The sequence below is a fragment of the Larimichthys crocea genome, chromosome XX, assembly GCF_000972845.2.
Source record: "Larimichthys crocea isolate SSNF chromosome XX, L_crocea_2.0, whole genome shotgun sequence".
NCBI lineage: Eukaryota > Metazoa > Chordata > Actinopteri > Sciaenidae > Larimichthys > Larimichthys crocea.
This window is the reverse complement of record NC_040030.1, coordinates 13,084,971-13,111,454: the sequence shown is the minus strand read 5'-3', so window position 1 is coordinate 13,111,454 and position 26,484 is coordinate 13,084,971. Positions and strand designations below refer to the sequence as shown.

At 42.0% G+C, this 26,484-nt stretch overlaps 1 long non-coding RNA gene across 1 annotated transcript; it reads left to right on the top strand.

Moving 5' to 3' along the window:
* Positions 1–1,279: 1,279 nt before the first annotated feature.
* Positions 1,280–25,036, top strand: LOC109143054 (uncharacterized). The gene is made up of 4 exons (XR_003464308.1): positions 1,280–1,854; positions 3,302–5,369; positions 23,472–23,553; positions 24,834–25,036. It is a non-coding gene; the product is annotated as an uncharacterized LOC109143054 (long non-coding RNA).
* Positions 25,037–26,484: the final 1,448 nt, after the last annotated feature.

The window sequence follows — 26,484 nt, the reverse complement described above, 5'->3', positions numbered from 1 at the left end:
TACGAGAGATACCTCTCACATTATACATGATCATTTGATTCATTGTTAAATGAATAATTAGATTTTTTTTTAAGATGAAAAATAAAATTGAAATGTTTTTTTTTTTTTTTTACATTTAAGGAGAACTATTCTTCAGATGTGGGGTGGACACAATTCAGTCCCACATCTCACAGCAGTCCACAGGGAGTTTGACGTTTCAAATTTGGAAGGTAAAAATGCCATAAAATATTTTTATTGTTGTAATGCAACATAATCACGCAGTTTGGCTTGTTAAATGCAGGAATTAAAAAGAAGCTTGACATAATGAATGGACCCAAAAAAGGGTAATATACGTAAACATTAAATGATTATTTAAAAGTGTTAAACCATTAAAAAAGGCCGGATGTATGTGAGACTGCAACCCTGTCTCCTTGTTGGAGACTGTGACAGACTCGCATGCTGTTCTGGGGGCTGAAGTGGAAGACTGGCTCTTAGCTGATGAGTGGGTTGCAAATCACTACATATGTATATATAGCTTCACTCTCCAAGTCTAATTTGTGGTGTTTGTTGTTTTGAATGAGCTCAATTTGCAGCACAGCCTCGTCTTAACTGGCAGTTAAATGGTATTTTTTCAATCTCAATTTTGTCAGCTGCACGGTCAAAATACAGCCGACTACTGCTGGGTCATGAAAACGCTCTTACATCTTGGTTCAGCTTCCGAAACGTGACTCGGCTTAATCCGCGTTTTATTGGGCAGTTTAGTGAACGTGTTTCATTGCAGCGTAATAAGAGAGGACATGAGTCTCTTATGAACCTTCAAAGCCACACCGGCCACATGAAAGCAAAGAACGGGCCTATCACAACAACAACAACAGGCATCAATTCAATTTTCCCATTATTATAATCGACTGGATATGAAACAGGCCCGGGCTTCTGTGTCACTCTCCATGGAACTCATTTCCTGGCTGTTATCAGTTCATATGGCTTTGTTTTTTCTGGATGAGAACCGTATAAAAGAGAGAGAGCCGTGATCACAGGAGGGCTCAGCAGCTTAGCCATGCTGACCACCCCACTGATGGCAGTTATGCAACTGACAAGGCTACTTTCGGTCAGAGCAAGGGGTGATTCACGTTCAGTACAACAACCTCAGGGGAGAAACAAAAGCCCAGGTTGCGCTGCTGTGGAACATGTAGTACGATTTCTGCCCGATGACCGACAGTAGTGGTGTCTGGTTTGGTAAAAAAAAATTTACGCCAATCATTGATTTTTTACAATTTTTATTGCAAAGTGGATGGCACAATCGGATTTCTGTGAAAGAGAGTACATTTTGTATTGAAGGCTATGCTGATGAGTCTGCAGTCAGACAGAGTGAGAGGGGGGAGAGAGAGCAGCAGCACTGCTGGGTCAGCTAAGCCTTGCCTGTCACCCCTCTGTCAGCTCAGCACTTTTGGACATATATCTACCATGTAGAGCTGCTGGTCCAGTGACATGCCACTCATTCTCCACCGAAGCTCGCTCTGCTAAAACCTCTCAGTTCCTACATCCCCGCAATCATTTTCACAGCACAAAATATTTCAAATGTGTCCAAATTAAACAAGCTCTGTATTATTTTAGGCACAACGCCGCCTAATCTAACACTAGAAAAAAACCCTTAAATCCATATTATGTTCACATGTCACAGTTCAACTGGGTGTGACTGCTGTTTCCTGGTTTATACAACACATCATTTTTTTCTGAACATTTTTTCTTTCTTTGGCATTTTGATTTATTGACAGAAGCAGGTTAGGCAGAGGAGAGAGAAGGGACAAGGCCAGACTTGAACCCAAACCACCGTGGAAAGGACTCAGGCTCAATATGTGGTATGTGCTCTACAAGGTGAGCTACCCTTCCCTCTACATTTTGTATAGTTATTTGCAGTCTGTGCACAAATGATTTGTCTCCTTTCGCACTTTAATGCGTGTCGACTGAGAGATTAAAGGCCCTTCGGTAATTTAGTATTGCATTTCCAAAAGGTTAGAGGGACTCAAAGAGTGAAAACAATGTTTAAAACTGAAGCAGTAAATGCTGAGATGTCCTGACTTTTATCACTAGTATGGGTCAGACTCTAGACACTCCTACTCCTACTATTTAACATGATCCAACCTGATAGCATCTTTCATTAGACTTTAATTGCCTGTTTAATTGGTGGTTTGAACCCTGGTTGGGGCCTTTCCGGTGGAGCTTTCCTCGTTTTGGCTTCCTCCCGCAGTCCAAAGACATGCAGGTTAATAGTTGTAATTAATTGTTGACTCTAAATTACCTGTAGATGTGAATGTGAGCATGAATGGTTGTTTGTCTCTATGTGTCAGCCCTGTGATTACCTGACAACATGCCAGTCCCAACTGGAACTGCCCCTCCCCCCATGACCCCGATTAGGATAAGCGGTTATGAATAATCAAAAAAGACCCATATGACATCATCACTGGTTACTCTCTCTAGAGCCACAGAAGACACTCAAACAACTGTTTTCACTGGCCGAGTAGAGCTCCTACAGTAAACTGAACTTCCTGTGTAAAGTCTGTGGAGTGTCCCTTTAATAGCTGACAAATGTTGCTAATTGGCTGTTAACTTTTGTTACAGAAAAGTGCAAAAAAAAAAAAGATTTGACTGGCCTCTCTCTCCTCCTGTCTTCACACCTCTGTCCATTAGGTGGCGACCTTGATACAAGAGGCGACCGGCCAGTTGTCCCACTGTGGCCCTCGCATGTACTGAGTTAATAGCCAGAAACATCTGGACACACGGGCAATTCAAAGGCTGGACACAGCTGTTGACAGAAATCATCCAGCAGAGCGTTTTCCTCCAGGCGGCCTTGTCTTTGTTTTACTGTTCTGAGTTGGTGCCTGCATGAGCCTCTTCTTCGCCTCAGGACTTGAATCTTTTAGTTTACGACCAAAGACATTGCTCCTCGCTGTAGTTACGTAAACAACTCCACTGCCTCCCCCCATTATGTTCTCCTCTGGTAGAACATAGCCTCAGGTGATGATCAGTCTTGTTATGCGTTAGCACACGTGCTCTTGGAGACACACAATCATTTTTTTAAGGTTGCGTTTGTGTTCCTACTGCAGGCCAATTAAGCAGGGCTTACCATGGAGGTGCCTGGTGTACATGAATGCATGCTTGCTTGCAAATCTCTTCACACAGGGTGGTTGTTGTTATATTCCTGCTTCCAATTAATACTCACTGGTTTCTTTCTTTTTCCCCCCTGTCCTGGATGACCTGAAAGCTGACCAGTAAGAGGTTAAATGATGCTGACATAATACACTCCTCTGTGTTTGATCTGCAGGAAGAGAAGAGAAGAGAAGAGAAGAGAAGAGAAGAGTAAAAGGGTTTCCGGTGTTTCATTCCATCGCCTGAAAATGTAAATTAAGCATGTGACCAAATGACTACACAGCTTGATCTGGCAGGCTTACATAATGCTGGAACCGAGTTGGTTACCCGTGGCCAAGCAATAGCAGCTCCGGCTTGGCCTACATCCTGTTTCTGGGAGTCTTTAGTGATGGCTGTGAATGGCTCTGGTAGCAAACAGCGTGGAAGTGTCTCTGATAGCAGAGAGAATGGAAGGCAGTGAGCAGCCCACTCACCAGCCTGCCGCTGCCCCCGCACACAGACGCACGCACACATGCACACAAATACACTATACAGGAGCGCTCGCGTATTGGCAAACGTGAATGGCTTCGATGCGTTGTCATTCTATTCGGATCATCAGGTGGGAAAAAATAGACATGACAAAATTAAATTTCAAAATGAAGTTGATTTAATCGATTGTATTAAAAGCGGATAAGTCCAATACACCCACAACGCTCACACACACACACACACACAGATACACACTCACTCATTTGACTCTTTCCATCTTGCTCTCGCCCACACACTGACACACTCTCACACGTTCGTACATGCCAGTAGAGTACTCCCAGATGGACTACTACCAGAGCAGGAATTATGTAACAAAGGACTGTTTCAAACTACAAACTTTAAACTTAAACAGTGAGGCACAGTGAGATTTTGTTCCATTTAATTGCATGTTTGCCACCTTGAGGGTCTTCACCATGACTTTTTGCAATTGCAAATTATTACAACTTGAGCCTTTGCTATGGCCCACCATGACCATGGATATGGTGATGCACTAAACACATTTCTTATATCGGGGAACATCAAGCCTGACAACGTCAGAAACGAGTTCTTGAAACAGCGGCTTTTGAAAGGGTGGAAGCAAGCTAAAGATTTGCTACATATGACTATATACCACTTTTATGGAGGCAAAACTATAGCCAACATTTTTGTAATAATGCCATACAGAACAACATTTATTTATTTATTATTATAGATACCAAATGCCTAAAGGCAAAAACTACAACAAATAAGACCCAAGTTGTAATCATTTTCATTTAACTTGTAACAACAGCAACAGTCATGCTCATAAAAATCATGTTGTAAGACCTCTGATTAACTTTGGAAGTACATATTATTACAGATACAAATAGCCTAACCCCCCTCACCCCCAAAAAATAAGACACAAGTTGTAATAATAGCAATAACAATTATGGTAATAAAAACAACAAACACTCTTTTCACTTTTCACCACTTATTTTTTAGCACTCAGGGGTACAAAGTTGCATCCATAATACGGAGAAGTCGCCCTCAGCTGACTTCACTGAAACCCATAACATCCATTAAAACCTCCGTAGCGAATCTGTACTGGTCTCCGCTTTGAACGCAACACTCATTTGTAATGATTTCAAACTTTCACCCTGTCAAGGAGGTAGTTACACAACTAGAGGTTGCGAGAGAACAAGATTTGACTGTTAATCGAGTGCATCTCGCCTCATCTCCCGCCAAGCAGCGAAAACCCCTGCCTCTCATGGCCCCACATGGCTGGCAGAATGCTACCATTTACAAGCCGGGGAGGAAAAAGGGGGTTGGAGGTGAGAGAGAGAGAGAGAGTGGAGGGGGGGGGGTAACTGGGAACAGATGTAACTTCTGCCACGTACATACACATACACACACACACAAACACACTTTTAATCTTGCTTTCCGTAGCTCATGTCCTCCTCTGTAACCATGTGTCCAATATTGCCTTTTTTCCCTCTTTATTCCCCAGCTCCCTTACACTTCTCCCTGAACACCACCATGTCTTACACCCTGACCCCTCGTCGTACCCAACCCCCCCAACTCTTAACGTGCAGGTTTTAACAACAGCCCCAGTGTGGCCCACTGGCGTCACCTTGCTCCTCCGCTGGACACAGGCCACTCTGTCTGGGCGCAAGGAGGGCCTACGGGGGGGGGTGGGGACGTGACTCTCCACTCACCCCGCACCACCACGACCTGGGAGACACCGGCAGAGAGAGCAAGTATGTGGGAAGGAGTCTTAAATACTATTTCTGTCTCCTCTCTGAGTCTTGCTTTTCTTGTCTATCTGTGTAACACGCCCTCACTCACCTGTCTGCAGCTTAAACAACACGCATGTTGTCTCAAGTATAACACAGTTCGCTGTTGTTTCAAGTGGATTTTCCCTCCCCGTCTCTGTTTTCTCTCCCAACTTCCCCACCTGGCCACATCACACAAAGAGCGACACAATAGCTTTGTTGTGTTGGCACTGTTGCTCAGGCGGGAAATACAAGGTTCATGCTGTCATACCTCCTCCCTCTTCTTGTCTCTGCCTCCCTGCCTCCTTTCTTAATGTTTTACGATCAGCTCTGATGCAAACTGCAATCAGAACAATCACTCCTTTATAAAAAAGCTATGATTCCCTACAGCTCAGAGTTAGATGGTAAATGAGTCAGACCCCTGAATGCTGATCATGGGGGTTACATTTGGCCTCTCTGGATTAAATTAAACACATCCTGCTTGTGAAAAAACCACGGGGTTAGTTCAGGTCTCCACCAAAGGGGAGTACTGCCCCTCACACGTGTTGCATTTTAAATGAAAGCTTAAAGTTTAGAGGCAGTGCTAGTATTTCCATTTCAGAGGGGACTGAGGGAACTTTATAGAACAAAACATATGAATGGCTTTGAAAACATCATGCATTGTTAAAAATGAAACTATCTAACAGCGTACATACAGCTGAAATAATTAGCTAATTCATTTATTAGTGGATTTACAGTTGATTAGTTGGAAACTATCGCAAGAACGACAGACATTTCAGGGTTGCTGCTTGTGAAATGTGACAATCTTTTCCATTCAATTCAATTTGATTTATATAGCACCAAATCATAAAAGAAGGTATCTCATATTGAGTAGGTCTAGACCATACTCTTTATGATATTATTTACAGAGACCCAACAATTCCCACCATGAGCAAGTCACTGGCGACAGTGGCAAGGAAAAACCTTGAGCAGAACCCGGCTCACGGGGGACTCGTCATTCCATAGTTTTAATAATGATAATTTATTTCAATATGTTTCGAGATTTGGACAAAACAGGCCTTGAAGCAGTCACCATTAATTTCTTACTGACAAACAATCAATCTATTAATTGAGAACATAATCAGATGATTAATCCATAATGAAAATATCCATTAGCTGCAGTTGTATATAGTTAAAATGAACTCCACCATATCTAACTACAGCATATAGTTTCTTTTTACAACGTGGTATTAGTACTTTTACTTTTGTAAAGACTCTGAATACTTCTTCCATCACTGTGTAGAGAGTTTCTCTGTTCATGAGAAGCCCTGATGAGATAAAACCCTGGGTAAAAGTCATTATCCCCTCTACTGTTACTACTAATAGATAGCTCACCAAAGTCAAAGGCAGCTGGACTCTCTGTTTGGTCTTGAGACGTTTTGTCACTCTGATGACACTGATGATTCTCACATGAGTGCCATCTGACCTGAACGATTCACATCTGACCTCAATCACTCTCATGTGACATCAAAGTGTTGGTGGCCCATAGATGGTGTAATGTCCGGGAATCCCCCCAAAGGGGAGGAAGCCTAAACCGACTAAACTGGAAATCCAGCTGGTTGATTTCCATTAAATTTATGTTAATCCCTAAATGGGGAGATGCAGATAAAGAGAGGCAGATTGGTCACAAGAGGATCCGTAGAACAAGATCTGACACATGATTTGTGCAAAATGTTAACTCACCAGGTTTTTTTTGTGTTTAAGCCCCCCTCAACAAACCAATTTGACAACTTAAAACTTGCATGAGATGGACAAACCAGTTTCTACAAACCAAACACTAGCTCTAGATAGTGCCTTTCACATTTTTTGTAGGCTTTGTGGTCAACACCACTTTCTTCTACCCACTAGGCAGGGAACGGTGAGGCGAGGGTGTTACAATCAACAACTAAACCACTAGGTGACAAGTTCTGAGGGAAGGAAACCGATCAGAAAGGGTTAGCATGACTGTATCAGGAGAGTAACAGTAAGAAGTGTCACGTAAAAGCGCCCATGCTGTACACCTACAATGAATTAATAATAACTAGTCAGCTGGTGGCCAAATAGCTGAGAATGAGCCAGTGTTTGTGACGCATGAATGAAAAACGCTGATGCCAATCAACTAATTTGAGCGTGACCCCGGTGCTCTGCCTGAAACTGACGTTATGCTTCGGATTCTAGCAGGAACAGTTGAAAAATGTCCCGTGGAAGTTGTGAAGTGAAGTTCAAAGGAAGGAAATCAATCTCAAAATCCTGGTTGAAACATGCTAAACCATCAGTGCTGTCTGCCCAGTCATTTTTTTAAGAACAAGCATGAAAACATGATTTTTAGTGCCAATGAGGTTGGGTTGTGAATGTGATTTAAAAAAACAATTTCTATTGAAGTGAAATGCCAGAAAATACTAATAGTGTTGGCATTTGTTCACCAACCCACCAGTATTTTAGCTGTGAATGGTAACGTGGAAATGTGTTACTGTATACTCTTCGTTGTTGTATGTTCCCCATTATCTTCTCTCCTGTCCTTAAATTTCCATTTACTCTGGTCTTATTCCTCTGTGGCGAGGAGAGAAGCTCTGACAGTGAAAGATGAGGTCTCTCTCCTCCTTCTCCTCCCTGTTCTCTCTGCCATTATATGAGATGACAATGCTGCCATGTTACAGGAATGCATCCTGTATTCCCCGCTGAAAGAAGCAGGATGTTGCTGATGCTCATAGGTTCTTTCAGCCAGCAGGCCCCGCCCTGCGCCCCAGCCAATAACAAAAGACCCCGCTGCCTGCTTAGACTGATTAACCAAACAAATGCCACCGATGGCACAAAACATGTCTGTAAATGCACGTGGGCATTCCTAACATGCCTGCCTGTTTATATGGCAAGGGGTTCAGGGGGGTTCATGCATTTGTGTGTGGGTGACTGAGGGCAATCGTGCTGCATGGACGCTGCCAGTGAATGGCCCAAGTGAACTCAGTGACTGAATTCTGCTTTTCACACAGTTGTTGCGCTACCCACTGTATGTGTGGAAGCTCCATAGAAGGTCCTATAATGTGTTAGCTTAGACTACTTTTTCTCCTACAGGGTTTCAGCGTCCAGCAACATGGTGCAGCTTGAGGATGGCTTCTACTGTTTAGGGTTAGAGTAAGAGTTGTAATCAGTTCATGGAAAGACCTGACTTAGAAAGGTTTTGGGCCACCAAGAACCTCCAGAAGAGCTTCAGTAGGACCCCTATCAGAGAGATAAGCATAATGACTCACTGTGGCTCAGCAGGTAGAGGGGGTCGTCGACTTATCAAATGATTGGCAGTTCAATACCCGGCTCCTCCAGTCTGCATGTTGAAGTGTCCTTGGGCAAGATACTGAACCCCAAATTGCTCCCAAATATCTTTTATTATCTGATATTTGGGAGCAATTTGATATGTAGTGTAAAAGCACCTTAAGTGGTCGGAAGTCTAGAAAAGCGCTATACAAGTACAGTTTTTGGTCTTTTTGTGATGGTGGTTGAGAGCTCTGTCAACGAGTTGGTACAAAATCTGCCATAGGTGTTCAATTGGTTTGATATTTGGTGATTGTGAAGGCTGTAGCACCTGATACACAGATTCTTTTCTATTCTCTTTTCTATTCAGCAAAGTGATTTTCTGTCATTTCTCACCCATCTGTATTCGTATTTAGCGATCTAGCAGAGCCATCTCCAGTGCAAACCTTCTTGCAGCAACTCGGACAATCAGCAAAGGTCTTCTTCTACCATTACATTTACAAAATATAGTTTTGGACCATTGTAAATTCACAGAAACCATTTGATACTAGTACTGACACGCACAAACAAGTGTCTTCTGGTCAAAAGGCCTCAGTATGCGTCAAACAAAGAGTTTTTGGGATCATCTAACCGCCTCTTAAACACTCTTTTTGATGGTAGAATTGAGGGAGCTGTTTCCAGCAATTTCTGTAGCAATTGACAAGGTCTGAGGAGGTGTAACAGTTCTCTTTTCCAAGAAACCAAGAAATAGTGTGATGGATTCTTGTCTCAAGACTACAAAAAGACACAGGTTCTTGGAAAAAGATCAAGAAAGCAGCCTGATACAGTTAGGAGGAGGTTCTGATAACAGACTTTCATGTTGCCTTTGATTGTGACCATTTGAAACAGGTATAAACACTTTTGCCCTAAGACCGGCCAGACGACACGTCAGACAAACTAGTTCGTTTGAAGCCTCAGACAACCGTTATTAACCATGCATCATTGGTTACACACCTACTGACATATACACTGTCATACACACACCCTGAGCAGGCCACAAAAACAAAGTGATGGTTGGATGCTTTTGTTTTTGAGGAAATTTAAATGTGCAAGGGTGACGATGTGTTTATCAACCTTCAGAGAGAAGTATATTTATCTGCTTCAAACACAGAATAATTCTGATGATGTAAAGAAAACATCCTACATCATTATAAAACGATAAATACTGACGTCAACTGGGTTTGACCCTGAATCAAAAAGAGAATGATGAAGAGGCACAGAGGAGGGAGAGAGAGAGAGAGAGAGAGAGAGAGAGGGACACAAGACAACAAGAAAATGAGAGTGTGCAGTGATGGAGGAAGTGTTTGACTTACAGGAGGTGACAGCCAGGGAACAGGAGGTGTTACGAAGGGGGTGGATGTGACACGCAGCTGCACACACAAAGGTAAACACACGCAATCGTCACCTCCGACAGTGACCTCTCACCTCGGTGCCAGTTACAGATGAAGAGGGAGGGCGAGTGACATCCGTCGTTCAAGGCTCTTCAGCATTCTCTATTTCCACCTACGTGCAGTAAGTGACGTCATTATGCTATCTGTTTTATACCGAAGATGACCGTTTGAAAATGGGTTTTGGATACTTTCATTTTTAAATTAGGCTAAACAGGTACAAAAACCTGTTGGGGACTATTTGTCAGATGCAGATTAATACACTTTTTATATGCTAGTGGATGTTTATGGCAGTCGGACAGCGAGGGGCTAGTTTGTTCCTCATGTTTCAAACACAACCCACTGAGGTCACTGTGTGGCTAATTTATGTTTTTTTAAATAGTTTCTGGACAATAATTGAGTTTTGGCTACACATGAAACTTATTATTTGGGTATAAATACGTTGTTCAATTTTGTCTTTTCATTAGATTTGCTTGTAATAAATACAGAATATTGTTAGCGTCATATTTTATTTGGACATCGGGCCCAGTTGGATAATCTCTGCCTTGAACAAGACCACCATCCTCACTGGAACAACAAGAAAAAAAGACGTTGTTGGACTTCCAGACAGGATCTGAAATATGATTAAATCAGTATTTTTCAGTCAATGTTAGACATTAAAACAGGAAATAAGGGAATAACTGCGTGCGTGTAGGTGTGTGTTTGTTCCTGTGAGTGAACATGTGACTTGTACACCTCCTACTCCTATGACGTTGGATGTTATTCAAGAACAGCGTGAACGTGGCTCTACACACACGGGAAAAGCCTAGAAGATATTATTATCATTCAGCGACCGGTGAATGACACAGTGACACGCACTCCGTGGCGGTGACGCAGGAGCTTTCATCCGTCTTCCACTTCACGTCCTGGAAACTAAACACAGCAAGCGGGAGGGAGGTTGAGAGGGAGGGAGAAAATGGCAGTCCTCAGCCCTTTCTAGCTCTTGAATAATTAAGCACTGCTGAGCAGTTCACTGAGCAGATAACTAAAACTAATTTTAGTCAGCATGAGCTGGTCATGACTCATTAAAACGTAAGTAAACGGAGCTCACGCAAATGCATACATATGGATGCTCACTTTCAAGCATATACATACACACATGGAAACCTAATCTTGTTTTCAGTCTGTAAACACACTTCAACCCCCCCTGCATCATAATCTGTGCACACACTCACTCACACACACAGTCACATGATGGCAGCTCTTTGCCTCTGACCAAAACAATGAGCCAATGTCATGAATCAGACTGGATGAGTTCCTCAATAACATCTAAGGAGTTTTATTCCAGTGACACTTAGTCATGAAAGTCATCACTTTGTTCCAAAAATAAAAACAAAACAACATATGACCAAAAAATGAATGACACAAAATTGCCTCTTGTGTTATTCTGCTTCCATCCCAATACAATGAAAGTAACTGTAACTCCATTTGTGGTGCTCATTTAAGAAATTAAACGATGATCTCTCTTTCCAACAGGTCCCCATTACTCACGATAACGCACTGGAAAAGCTGTCAACACTTTGCAAAGGGTTGTTGTAATGTAATGGAAAGAGAGGTCACACTTCAACTGTAGGAAACCCACTCATCAAGCAAATACCTGATCCAGGAAATCAGTTATGGCTCTGCTGTGTTTAAACTTCCCTGTGAGTAATGAGAGTGTGACAGAGAGCCAGCCTGCACAATACCAGGACCCTGAAACTGAAGCAGCGAAATGGAATTCGGCAATAATTAAAACAAATTGACATTTTGAGAAATGCGCATTCTTTCAGAGAGTTAGATGTAAAGATAGATACCATGTCTTCATGGTTAAAAAAAACAACCTTGAAAACAGGCGGAGACAGGTAGCCGACTCTGTCCAAGTGTTACAAAAGGTATTATTACCCTCATTCCTTGTTTGTTTAATCCAGACAAAAAGAGACAATTTCTTGACACCTGTTACCAGGCAACAAGTAAGATTCCATAAAGTACAAATCCCAGCCAAGAAATAGTTTGGTACATTTCAGACATGTAAAAAAAGTGAGGTGAAGCCAATATGGAAATGACAAAATCTGCAGTTCCTTGAATGGCCACTTGAGGCTGGCTACAGGACAAGTTAATCTGCATAAGTCTCCATGTTAAAATGTCCAACTTCACAGCAGAAATAAACATGTTTACAGCCTGGTACAAAAAATAGCTTTGGTCTCTATAGATAATTGCCCGATCATGACAACTGTCCTGTTTTATTAAGGCTTAAATTTATGCATAATTAACAAGGTGGCCAGAGCCACCACTATCTGAGCTTCACAATGGCTTTCTAAAAACCTGTGGGTGACATAACAGATATGACGTCCATGTTTTATCCTGTATATTTTGCAACATAATGCCCATTTTCAAAGGCCTGAGATACAATTTTCTAAGCCTCAGCAGCCAATACAAATAACTTCTCCCACCACACCATAGTCAAATACATTGAACCAGCCAGAAACCACTTTCAATACACCTTAACCTAAATTTGCACTTTAAATCTTTTCCTCTCCACTGATCACAGGGCTTAATTCATACTCGGGTACATAATGTTCAAAGAAGTACTTTAAACCATAACAGGCTAGAAATCACTATGTCATGAAGATAATATGCAAATACATATGTGAGACTGTGCATATATGGTCAACGTAGATATACTTTCCCCTCAAGCTTCCTGTGACCTGCCGTTGTGCTCTGGCCTACAAATGAACCCCCAAAGCCTGATGGGTAATCATCCTCCCCAGCAACTAGGCAGGCTGGGATTGGCTGACTTCACAGCTTGGATAGATGTATATATAGGTTTTAAATATATATAGATTCCCTAAACAGTTCCAGCTCAGTGTGATAAAGTTGCAGACCAGTGTTTTTTTTTTCCTTCCCCTATTCAACCATGCCTTGCATTTGTCCTCTCTGCTTCACTAACCAGCACAATCCATGCTGTCATATCATGTCTTATCATGCTGCTGTGGAGGTTTTTTAAAGGGTTCGTGTGGAATATCACATCGAGGAGGGACGAAGGATAAAAGAGAGATACTCAGAGACTGTGTGCATGAATGTGTGTATGTGTGCACAGCACGTGCATATTGCGTGGGTGGTTAAAAGTGCGCGCGCGTGTGTGTGTGTATGTGTATGTGCCTAAGGGTGACAAGGGAATGTAGGAAAATGCGATAGGGAATGTTGACACACTCAAACATCTTAAATACACACACCTACAAAATTTGCCTCTCCTTGACGTCATCAGTGCGCTCCGTGACTCCAGGTCTGACAGCTGGCTATTTCCATACCAAAGTCACCAACGGTTGATCAGAAAAGATGTCACTCACTCGGAGCTGGACCACCAAGCAAATGAAAGCTCGTTTAAGATAGCCACCTGTCACCATGTTCACTCTGAATCATCAGCTCCCAACAATATCTTCTTTCTTTTAGCTGCAAAACAAAGTCTTTAGACTTCATAATAATTCCTGAAACAAAGAACAACTGCTCCATTATCACACCCATGGTAATCGTATGAGTATATCATATTTCAGCTGTGATCTTTGACATCAAAACAATAAAACTAATGTTTGCCATGCACATAACCAGGACAGTAAAAGTTATGTTTGCTTTGTCTAATAGAGATAGATCAAAACCACTCTCATGTGTGCACGACTATAATTAAGTATAGAGCTGGAAGTTGTAGTTTTTTTGTCACCGTAGAGGTGCCAGGAAAGCAGCTGACTCTAACTGCTCCCAGCCGAGATTAAAGATTTTGGTCGAATAAAACTACAACTTTTTACTCTTCTGTTTGTGCATGGAGTAAAAAAAAAAATATTAAGGGGCAGCACACTGGTGCAGTGGTTACCACACAGCAAGAAGTTTCCCCGGTTCCCAGGTGGGGCCTTTCTATAAGGAGTTTGCATATTCTCGCCGTGTTTGCGTGGGTTCTCTCTGGTACTCCAGCTCCCACAGTCCAAAGATATACAGTTGTACTGTATGTGTCAACCCTGTGATGAACTGCCGACTTGTCCAGGGTGTACTCCGACTCTTGCCAAAATCCAGCTGGGATTGGCTCCAGCCCCCTGCTACCCTGAAAAGGATAAGCAGTTACATGGATGGATGAATGGATGGATGAAGAGATGGACAATTAAAACGCTTTAGAGGTGCTAGTAGGCAGATTTTTGAACATTAGAAAGAGCCAGGCTAGCTGTTTCCCCCTGTTTCCAGTCTTTATGCTAAGCTAAGCTAATTAACACACAGATATGAGAGTGTATGTATTTTCTTATGTAATTCTCTGTGAGAATGCAGATGTGTATTCCCCAAATAGCCAAGCTGTTCATTTAAAAGTAAATGTTTCTTTTAGCATGTTTGCTGAACATATTCAGAATCTAAAGTACTTATATTTATACTTATATAGGGACATTTTATTGTCAACTTCAGTTATTTGAGTTCAGTCAATTATTTCAGTCACCTATCACTCTGAAACTCTTCCATGTTGCGTATCAGGAGGTGTTGTCACTGATGTTCCTTTTTTCTGTTGTCAGATGATTGCATTGATTGAGTCTTAAACAGTGATTGTAATGGCATCATGGAGAGACTTTCGGCTGGTAAACAGTGTTTATGCACAACGGAAAACCCCAAAAATAGATCCAACACAGAACAGATGGGATACTTGATACTAATAACCGTTCATATTGACAGACTGTGTGGGCTGACATCAGCGGCCTCCGTGATAATAAGGAGCAAATAGAGAGAATGCAAACATGTGCATGAATGAACTGACATTGAAACAACAACGGACGGGAGTGCACGGCCGTGGAGAAAGTGGCAATCTCATTTATACTCACTCCGGTTGCGGTAGATTGGGTTTTATAATGGGTTTTAGACGCACACATTTACAGGGAGGAGAATAGCTAAGCTCCATCCTCCTCCAAACTGTGATGTCGTCATGATGCTGGACTCTGGAGTCTGAAATCTGGCATGGCAGTCAGTGAAGCAGAAACAATCCTCCGCTTTGAGCTTCTCACCACTCGCTTAAAGCACTCTTTTAGCTACTACGCTAATGGCCTCTTTGTTTCTTCGCCTCCCTCAAAAGTTCTGGAAGTGTCCACAGCCCTGGCAGCATCTTCGCTTGTTGAGTAACAGAGTGTCCTGGGACCTTTTGCCATCCACCTGTACACCCACATTAATATCTCTTTCTGGTTGACTTCCAGAGTGTTCCTGTTACTCTTGCTCTTTTTGTTCTTCTTGTGTGTTTTTCCTCTCCTGTTTGGCAGAGAACATGAGAGCAAGGTGGTTTGTAGAAAGTTATTTTGAGCTCACACGCCTTCGCTCGAACGTCCAAACTGAACACAAGGGTCGCAGGGAAAAAGAAAATCATCCTTTGCGTTAGAGGAGGCCATATCGATCCACTGACCCCTTGTGTTTTTCATTGTACACGTCAAGAGAATCCCTTCTAAATAACCGCTTTATAAAAGAAACACAGATTGTGAAGTGTGGGCGTCCGTGAGGAATTTGGTCAAAGACCCATCAAAACTGATTGTTTGGACTATTTACTGTGTCAAACCTCTTTTGTGTGCCGTATAACTTTCAAAAACAGCAAGGTTGCAGAAAGAGGCAGAAAGTAGGCCGCAATCAGTGGCCTTGGTGCTCAACCATATTTCCACTTTGCTGTTGTGTGTTATGACGCTGGATGTGACCTAGTTCTGTTTGGCCAGCATCTGAGTTCCGCTGCAGGTTATACTGCATTGCACTCGCTCACTTCCTATAAAACTAAAGCATTTGCTCCCCAGCCTTGGCTTCCTGTGGTACACACTGGGTTGCAGAGAGGGAGAAAAAAAAAAAAAGCCTGTGGGGATTCGTGCTCGGCTGCAGCGGAGCCGGAGGAACAACGGCGGCTTCTACGCAGCAGTGTGAGTGAAAACTCCAGTGCTCATCACTGACCTCAACTTTGCTGTTTTCTTGCATTTGCTTTATATGACACACTTAAGCCCCCTCCCACTACCTTTACTCATTCACAAACACATTTATCATAAGTGATGATAAGGGTGTGGACTGGCAGCACTCGGCCTTTTCTTCAAGTCCTGCTCTCTATGTGGATCGACTGTATTTATGCCTTTTTGACAGAATGGGAACAACGGGAAAACCTCACACGTTTCAGGGAATGCTCCTAACCCTGTAGAATGAGTTGTATAATATCGTATCGAGCTTTTTAAAGTCTGAGAAGATAAAGACAAAAGACATTAAATATAGCCTGGTTCCAGACCTCTAAATCTCTTCCCACGTCTCTGATTTGTTAAGAGATTTAAATAAATCTGGTGCTGTGCCCGTGGCTGGCTGTTAGAGAAACAATCAACCAGTCTAAGATTAGTAGGTGCGATTAAGAATGGGGACGACATCTTCCTCTGCAGTTAGCGCCATTCATTAAAAAAAGAAAAGAAAAAAATTGATTTATAATAAAAAAACATTCAGTTAACTCTCTCGAGCAACTGCGACTACCGCCTATGTGACATTGGCAGGATGGATGTGTAACAATTTTTACTCACTGAGGGTGAACTGCATTATGGGAATGTCCTGGACTACCCCTTAGATCCTGTAGAAGAAGTGGGGGAGAGGAGGATGTTAGCAAAGCTGACATCCATCATGAACAACTCCAACTGTGGGGTCCTTAAACAGCTCCTTCAGCAACAGACTGCTACTCCCACCATGTAAGAAGGAGCGCTACCACAGGTCCTTCATTCCAACAGCTGTCAGACTTCAACACCAGCATGACTTTCTTTATCTTATCTTATCTTATTGGTGTATGATATATATAGTACAGGAATTTTGCTGCATGTCTGTTGACGTTTCTGTCATTTTTGTTATGAAATGTGAGATCTGAAAACATGGCATGAAAGATTTTTCCAGTAGGCTACTAACTGTTCCAATAATTTAATCAGTGTAGCCCATACCTCACAGAGATTTAGGCTACAGGCTCACATAAGTGAATGTAGTCGAGTGACCATCGCCTGCAGAGGCGAAATGCCGACAGTGCACGATGTGCTGCATGCAAAATCAGTTTGCTGGTTTTTAGTCCATTTTAAGGGTCAGAAACACACACAACATTTTCTATTAGCTGAAGCTGCGACTTCACCGGTAAGTGTTCACAAGTGATGAACTCCACACAAAGAGGGAATGCAAAGCAAAGCAAGCAAAGATTTTATTCAACCTTTCATTCACAAAGAACGGAAATGAACAGGAGGTGAAAATTGTCTGTTTTTAATTTTGCATGACTGCAGACTTAAGATGATGGTGTCTTTAGGTGTCAGTTCGTAATGTGAAATATTTTGGAGTTTACCAACAGGAAATGCCATGTAAACAGTAAATATAAGTGAAACCCCAACTGAAGCCTAATATGTTCTATGTCAAGTCCTAGTCCTAAACTCATTAGTGTTTAAGTAAAAGTTGAATTACAAGTCTCTTTTCTCTTTTTTCGAGTCGTCTTGTAAATACAAAAACCATTTACCTTCCTAATGTCCTTGGTACTGTATGTGAAACTGTGAATACACACTCTATGTAGCAAACACTATGTACCTGTTTGTTTGTGCATTTGCTGGTGTGTGTACACATTTGTGCCTTCATGTACAAGTGTGTATCTGGTGTCCTTTTCCTAGCGTATCTGTATGTTCTTGTGTTGTGGGAGTGGAGTGGCACTGGGGGAGAGAGAGAGAGCCTTTTGGGAACAATAGTGGCATATTATTGGGAATCCCTTGTTTCCCCGTTCTCGGAACTGGCTGTCCTAGTTGTAACATGATCACTGTGACAACAGCGGCCATCACCGTGGCTACGGAGCTACAGGTAAACAAGGGGACGGAGGAGTGAAAGGGAGTCGAGGAACAGCAGGTGGCGAGGAAGAGGATGACAAGGAGAGGAAAAGTGGGATGGAGGAAAGTCGAGGAGGGAAAGTGAAATGAGGGAAGGGAGATGTAAGAAGGAATTAGGAAGGGTGAGAGAAAGAGGGGGAAAGGGAGGACAGAGTGGGAAGGGCAAGTTGACCCACAACCGGAGAGGTGTACAGTCAGGTAAACAGGATGTAGATGGTGGATTTATTTGTGACACGTTGGCACTGCAATGGGGTCACACTGTTCCAGAGCTGTTCCATGACGGGCTGTTTTTTTGTGTTTTTTTTAAATAAGAGGAAGCGATGATGTTTACATGCAAAAATGCTGAGTCACACCTCGAGCTCTGACGCTCTGGTGAACAAAGCCACCTTGAACAGAGCAGGCGGGACAAATGATTGCAGCAACATGTTGACAGAAATCAGTGCAGTTCTTATTAATCATGGAATTTGTCCAGAGATGTAACAACAAACACAGTATGATTAATAAATGTGTCGGGGAATAAAACAGAATGTTAATATGAATATTGTATCAGAAGATTAGCAGTTTGGATTTTGGAAAGGCGTGCACTGATTTTGAAGCAGATTCAAATATTTTTTTTCTGCCAAAAGACTGAAGAAGAAACGACAGGTTTACATGATTTAATTTAACACTTATGTTTCACACTTATCTAGAGTGTCAGATCAGTTAGGGACTCAGAGAGAGAGAGAGATCCCTGAAGCATAGACCAGTAATGGAGCTCTGACACAACCTTCTGGAAACATGGGCCTTGGCTAACTGGGTCATAACCACAAACACACACACACACACACACACACACACACACACACACACACTCGCTTCTTCTCTTCCCATAACCTCACAGAAGCGGTGATACTTGGTTTTCATCATGTACTCGACACTATATGCATATTTCATTTGCTGTTTCGAACCCGAATCAAGGCTGTTGCCCTCTTGGCATGGTCATACAAACAAATGAAAACTGTAGTTAACTGGGCCAGCTAACACACTGTGGTGTTATAATATGATATGTGATGATCCTATGTGCAGGGTCATGTTGTGCGGCGTTTGAATCTAGCCTGTAACATTTCAACACCAAGAAGGTCATGAGTTCAAACCCTAATAGGTCCGAGTTGCATGGTATAGAGATACCAGACTACAAATGACTTGTATATCCTTGTACGTACAAGCTTCAGGATGCTTGTTGGATGGTCAATGAGATTTGGTGTTCTCCAATTGGGGGTGGCTGCGTTTAACCTATGTTCTCTTGAAACTGACAATCCAACAGTTACACCAGTGATTGGCCAGATGTGTGTAGGTAAGAAAGTAAGCAAGATTTGTGCTTCACTCTTACTTTGCGTCCAAACAAGTGAAACTCCATAAATGACTGAGGAGAGGCGACTGGAACAATTGCATCCTTCAAACATTTTCACACATCGAGCTACTTTGAAGCATACTGAACCCTATAGGTGTCTGAGGCCGGTGCCCTTAAACAAGGCACCTGATCGAGGTGGATCTCCACCGGAGTTTGGATATGTGACTGTGTGTACAGAACAAAAAAGAATAGGTCAACGTGGAGTTTCTCTGCAAAAACAAATATGGAACGTCTTTTAAATGGTGAATGTTTCATTATCTGTGCTCAGTTATTATCCTCAAAAGCTCTCAATTTCATTTCTCAGCACGTTCACTTCTTAGAAAGCAAAACAACGCCCATAATTCTCTCCTCTCCGTTCCCCACAGATTCCCAGGGTCCTCCCAAGCCATATATTCTCAGGCTCGACTGAGTGGTGAAAGTGCAGTCCGGTGGTGCACCTACCGTATGTGGTTTAAGCGAGAAGCCTGGAGGAGGGGCAGTGTTTTCCCCACACAGTGGCAGTTTTCTCTCCTCTCTGAGCAGCTCCCATACATTCCTGGTAGCATGAGAGAGGAGCTAAGCTCAGCCTGAAGTGGTCGTTACATACCTGTGGGAAACGGGCGCCCTTTAATCATTGTCATCGAGGAGACGCGCCAGCCTTCGTGACAGCTTTGAATGGGAGGCTGAACGCCCTGCCATTCTCACAGCTTGTAATCGGCTGCTGCTTGTATAAACTGTGTCAGTCTCGTGATATTTACTCAGTTGAAATAAAAGGGAAGTAGATTTGTTTTTACTGCTCTGATAGAACCCTTTTAGTGCGCCACTGTCTTTTCTTGTTGTTCTTTAACGAGACAGTCTGTGCCCAGAGGAGGGTAATAGAAGAATAACTCTTATTATTTTGAAAGAATTGGAAATATAAAATTACTATCTCGTCTTGCCAAAGCTTTTGTTGAGGTAGTGGAGGAAAAACATTTGCTTGAAGGTTAATGACCCTGCAACATGATAAATTCAGCTTGATTGCTGTGTACAAGAGTTGTGAGTCATAGCAAAAAGACTTGATGAAATGTAGGTCTCCAAACGCTGGACTTACTTCAGTGTGTCATCTCTTTTTGTAACCCAGTGATACTCAGGTCCAGACCTCTTCCTCTCAGTCTCATGCTACTCCATTTATATCTAATTTTGTTGTTCCTAACACATGTCTGTACTCGTCACACAATGTTCTCTTTCTTTTGCCTGTTTTACCACTCACAGTTTTTTCAGGGTGCTTGATTTTTTTGACATTAAAGCTGCACTAATCAGTATTTTGAATACATAAACAATCAAACAAAGAACTATATGTTGATGCAAGGGGTCACACTTTTTAACGCAATTCTCCTCAGACGTCTTTCAGCTCTCTGCGTGTTTTAGCATCTTTCAGTTCTTGTTTTGGTTTGGCTCGCAACTTTACTGTTTTGGCTCAGTGTCGCTGCTCTCATCAACCTCATCTCCAGATGCAATAGGCAGCTGTTTTTAGTAAAAAAAAATAGATTAAAAAAAAAGCTCTGATAAACTTGTTTTTTTTGCCACATGCTCAGCACCAAATGACTAACAGACAAAATTTGTGAATATCTGGTGAACACAGTGGAACATTCAGTGCAACCAAAGAGCCAGATATTTAGTGGGAAACATCGGATAGCCAGCAATACGACTCAAGATGAAGGATAATTCTGCTCTGTGTCTGCAGGATGTATGAATGAGCAACTGTTTGCTATCATGTAAAATATCATGTAAGATATCTGAATATGCAGCAACCAAAGCCAATTATGCTGCTTTTTACCTTTTCCAGCCCTCAAATGTATCCCTTTTTAAAAGAAAATCTACAACGAAAACATCAGTTTCTCTCACATTTTAAGGCATAATGTGGTTTATATCCAAACAATTATGATAAGCGTACAAAAGTACAACATTTTCCTCATTGTGTATCATATATTTTCTTTGCAGATGCACGCTAACTCAACAGAACTTGCTACACATAGACATTCTGGCAACGTTACATTCCAGTTTTCCACTTCTCTTGATCCCTCCTGAACTTTGAAAACTCCACGTCTTCACTGACAACTCAACAAAAAGGCACCTCTGTGCAGACAAACCAGTGAAAGAATGCAACCACTTCAACCATGAGAACATTCAGCCATTCATTCTCTTCACCTGTTTATTATAAGGGCACAGGGGGTCGGAGCCTATCCCACCATGCATTGTGCCAAAAGGAAACACTCCGGTCTGGTCGCAATCCATCACTGGGCTCACTCTTCATTCTGCTGTACTTGACATGGATGCCTTTGGATTGGATGTAGAAACCTGAGCATCGGGTGAGAACTCCTTACAGAGTGGATGGAGCCAAGGAATTAGAAACATCTTGCTGTGTTAACAACTGAGTCACTGTGTCCTCTTACTAGGACAACATATCAGTGTCGCCATGTGAAAACTTACTCTAGTTTGAAAGATTTTTTTAACTTACTTAACTGAAGTTCACAGTTTTTTTTTTTTTTGTAAGCTGCTCAAACCCTGTCAGAACTCTTTATATGAATCTAAGATAAACAAAACTAAGACTCTACAACCATGCTAATAACTCAGTGAGGCTGTGCTTAGACACAGCATAGCTTACAGCTAACAGCTATCATTTTGATGTTGCAACCATGTGCTAATTAGCACTACATTTTAAATACAGCTGATGCTGATGGGAGTGTCTTTAGTTTTGCAGGTATTTGGTTGTAAGCCAAAAATTGGCCAAACTGAAATGTAACAATCCATCCATCATTTTATTTAAAGCTATAAATGTCAACCCCATTTTTCACCAAAGTCATTAGGATTCTTTGTCAAAGTACCAAAGACAGGGACCTTGAGGTGGGTTTGAGTCCCTAACCTATGACAAAATCTAGTTCTATGAGAGTTACCTATAGACACTATAAAATATGGATGTTGTATTCGAGATGCACCCACAGGTGTCTGAAGAGCCATTGTATCCGAGTGTTGTGGCTCTGCCCGCCACCATGAATAGAAATTCAGACTCAGTACAGTTGTCGCAAACGAGGCAATTAGCTATAGAGACCAAAACAGTTTTTTTGTACCAGGCTGTAAACATGTTTATTTTGTATTTCTGTTTCATTCTGTAGCCAGCCTCAAGTGGCCATTTGAAGAACTGCAGCTTTTGGCACTTCTACATTGGCTTCACTTCACATCCACAGAGGTTACTGCTTGCTGCCACATAGCAAATCCAGGACCAGGTAGTATTTCAACATAGATCTGTATTTGCAGACATAGTACTATCTTAAAAATAGAAAACTATTAAAATACTGTTTGACAGTGTGATGTTTTCACCATGAGAAAACCTTACCTCATCATTACGTGAGCATATCGTCTTTTTAATTATTATCAATATAGCAGTAGAACATCAGCTCGTATAAACTTGAAAAAATCTAGAAGAAACTAAGAATAAGTAGTTTTTTTGTCTTGTCACCACAGAAACACGCTACTGTACATGTTGTACTGTTTTTTTTTGGACTAATATTTCCAGAAGCAGTGTCCCGTCTCATCCGCAGAAAGGCCTCTTCTCATGCCGGAGAAACAGATAACAGCCACAGGGCAAAATGTGCACCAGGTCAATGACTCCTTTGATCACATTACAAGCTTGTAAAAAAAGACTGTAACGATTGAGATCTCTATCGCTCTCTTCAGACTCACATGCACACACAATCTCTTTCATCCCCTTTAATACCTCCTTTCTCCTCACCTTCCTCTCACTTTATGTTTTCCCTCTCGTTTTTCCCCTACACCCGACCGCATTTCTGCCTCTCACACTCACAATTACACAAGATGGACAAATTGTTCTGCCTCGGGAATATTAAGCTGTTGCAGTCACCTCGTTTCACCTGCTGAGATCTGCAGTTGTTGATGTTGTTGTTTGGGGAGCTTGGCAACAAGCGGCACAGCGTGCAGGACCGACTGAGGCTTTGTAGCTCTGCCTCCATTTAATCTCAGGGATCTGTTTGTGTGCTTGTCTCATGCCCCGTGTGTGTGTGTGTGCGTTCGCCTTTCTGTGTGTACGTCTGATGTCTCCGCATGTGTTTCTTTCAGCGTCCTCCTAAAACACACTCTACCCTTATGTTTACAGCATGTGTCCTGTAGACCCAGAACAATGAGTTCCTTCACGGTGCTCGGTGACGGCAGCAGGTTCCCACCAGCCGGCCAGCCAGGTACTCCTCTCTGGCAGTGGTGCAGCTTTTAATGAACGCTGAGCCAGACCAGTGGAAAGTCCCTGTGGAGGCTCTGCTCTGGGTAACAGAGTGCAGGAGGCCCCCAGAGTAGGCAGTCAGGCCTCCTGCAACCCCGAGGGTTAACAATAAAGGCATATACACAACACAAGCACATAAACATGGTTTAAGGACAAAGAGCATACAGTATAAAATAATGGTGCCTTCAGGACAGGCAGGATTTTCAGTTTCAGCATGTTTACATTTTTAATGTTTTACTACGCCAAAAGAACAGGCGTTACATTGAATATGCTTGCAGACCTCAGAATGAAGAACAGCCTAAGTAACTGATGGTACAGCTCAACAAACCTGAACCGGCCAAAAGAAGAAAATTTACCTTGAAAGCTATTTGGCTTACAGGTTTTTGCAGATCAGGGGAGATAGATGTCCCGCACTGAAGTGGCTCATGTGTAGGGAAACGCTCTGTCAAATGTGTTAACGATGGCAGGTGACCCCTAAATTCCACTGGGCAAGGTTGCGATGCATTTTGTCCAGTAAAATTTCAAAATAAAACACCCTGTGAAGATCTTAAAAACAAACAAAAGCGAAACATTTTAATTATGTAACATACTTACTAATGGTAGAAGCACATAAACCAAAGAAAAATAACCAAGCCGAGCAAGTTGACAAAGTCTTGTGGGCAAAATGCTCCACTTCTGCAGCTTCATGTCCTAGTGGGACATGAAGCTGCATGAAGAACGGTTCAAAACCATTTGCCATGGCCATGATGTCACAGAGCCATGACCGTGGATTTTAGGATAGACAAATAACAAATAACTTTTATTTAGCTGGTGAAGATGTTAAATAGCAAATACAAAGAGTAAACTAAAAACTGAATGGATATGATCATGTCACATGAACCTGAAGTGTAAGTAATCTGAAGTAAATACATTAAACCAATACATGACTTTTTATCTGCAAGTCTGCAAAGGAACATAAAACAGCTGACTTCTTTTTTGATTGAGGTTAGGAGTGTATTATTTGACTTGATTCTGATGTACATGGAGTAATGTGCAAATCACTATGAAGGGGTGCCATGGTTTTCACCCTCTTGACCCCATAGCACCCCAAAGCACCTGTACTATATTTCATTATAGCGCCCGTCATTTTGAAATCATTCCATGCCCTTAGTTTTGTGTTCTTGATAGTTCAAGTTGTCACCAATAGCTGGAACCAGAAACATACATCATTACGTTGATATCTATGATTTTTTTCCCCCACAGGTTTCTACTGTGGCTCTGACGACAAATAGTCACATCACATCACATAATCACCATGAGTAAACAGAACACTCACTGCCAAGAGGAAAGCTTTTTTATGGGGTACAATTCCGCAGCATGGAGGACTGACTGGGTCACAGTGACCTGATCTGATGTTTCCTGTTCCTGTTTAAAACATGTACTAATGCCACATATTTGGTTTCAAAATAAAGAGGAAGTTGTATTTTTTTATGAAAACAACCAGTGTTTGTCGATTTCTTTATGCGTTTCATTTTTTCATCAGTTTTTGTCTCTGTCTGACTCTTTTTCCTGTGTTTACTTTAAAATATGTTTTTTTGTGATACTTTTTTTAATTGTTGCCATCTAAAATCCAATAGACTGAGTCTAGGTGAGTCAAAGCTGTGATGATTTCATGTGTTTGGTCTGACGAGCAAAACAGACAAAAAAAAAACATTCATAAAGATGAATCACACGATATATTTGTCACCTTCAGTGTATTTATGTGGAAGAATGTACAGACTTGAGCTCAGGGGCAATATGCGTGCAGACATACAGATGCGTGTACATGCACAAATTCAACAGCATGCCCTTATGCAAAGTCATGCATACAAATGACCACATGTCCTTATTCAAAGGGTCAGATGCACGGACACAGAGAGAGAGAGAGCGAGTGTGAAGTGTAGTATCACTGGTGGTGTAAACTCTCTCTCTCCCTTTCCCTGTCTTGGTGCTGGCGCTGCCTCCTGTGCTGCCTGTGTGGGTGTGCCACCCACCCACCCATCTGTGCCCATCGGGGCCCGAGGGCCCAGAGTCCATCTGGCATCTTCCTCTGTGTCTGTCGAGTTGTCACCTATGACGGCCACCACCGACAGTCTTAACGTGCCAGTAATTTTGTTCAGAGGAGTAGCTGAGAAAAAAAAAGTTCTGAACGCAGTGACCTCAGCTAAAGGGTTTATATTACTAATAAAATACTTTCACAAAGAAACACAATCATTTAATTCATGTTTTTTTATATACGACCACTTCTGGAGGCATCCCAGTGTATTTAAAGGGATCAAAAAGCTTCAAAATAAAAGCATAAACCACCCACCAAAGTTTCAAAATAACAAATACCTCCAAAAGAATCCACAACTCACCACCTAACAAGCACTGATGCTTCTTTTTCAAATTTAAAGTTGTATAAAGACTGTGTCAAAGATTGACGCCACTCTTATGTCTGCTCACTTAATTTGAACCTAGAGAGCCAGCAGGTGATTAGCTGAGCTTAGCTCAGCATAAACACTAGAAACTGGGAAACAGCTATGGGCTCTGTCCAAAGGTAACAGTCCTGTCAAATGTTGAACTTGAAATTAAAGATTGATATTAAGTGCTATTGACATGTATTGATTCAATTTTGAATCTTGTCCAAATAGGCTGAAAACTGGCCCATCAGCGCCTTCACTACTGTGAAATATTGATGGATATCACTTCTTTAAATACTCGATACCACATTAGATCTTCTATCTTAGTTGTCAGGAGTTACAGATTGCAACCCCCTAATTTCATCCTTACCTTCTGAGTGTCTGATAATGGTGGCCACAAAACGCGCAAAAAAACGTAAAAGGCCCTTTTTAGAGCCTTCTAAGAGCGTTCTGGGCTACTGTAAAAACATAGT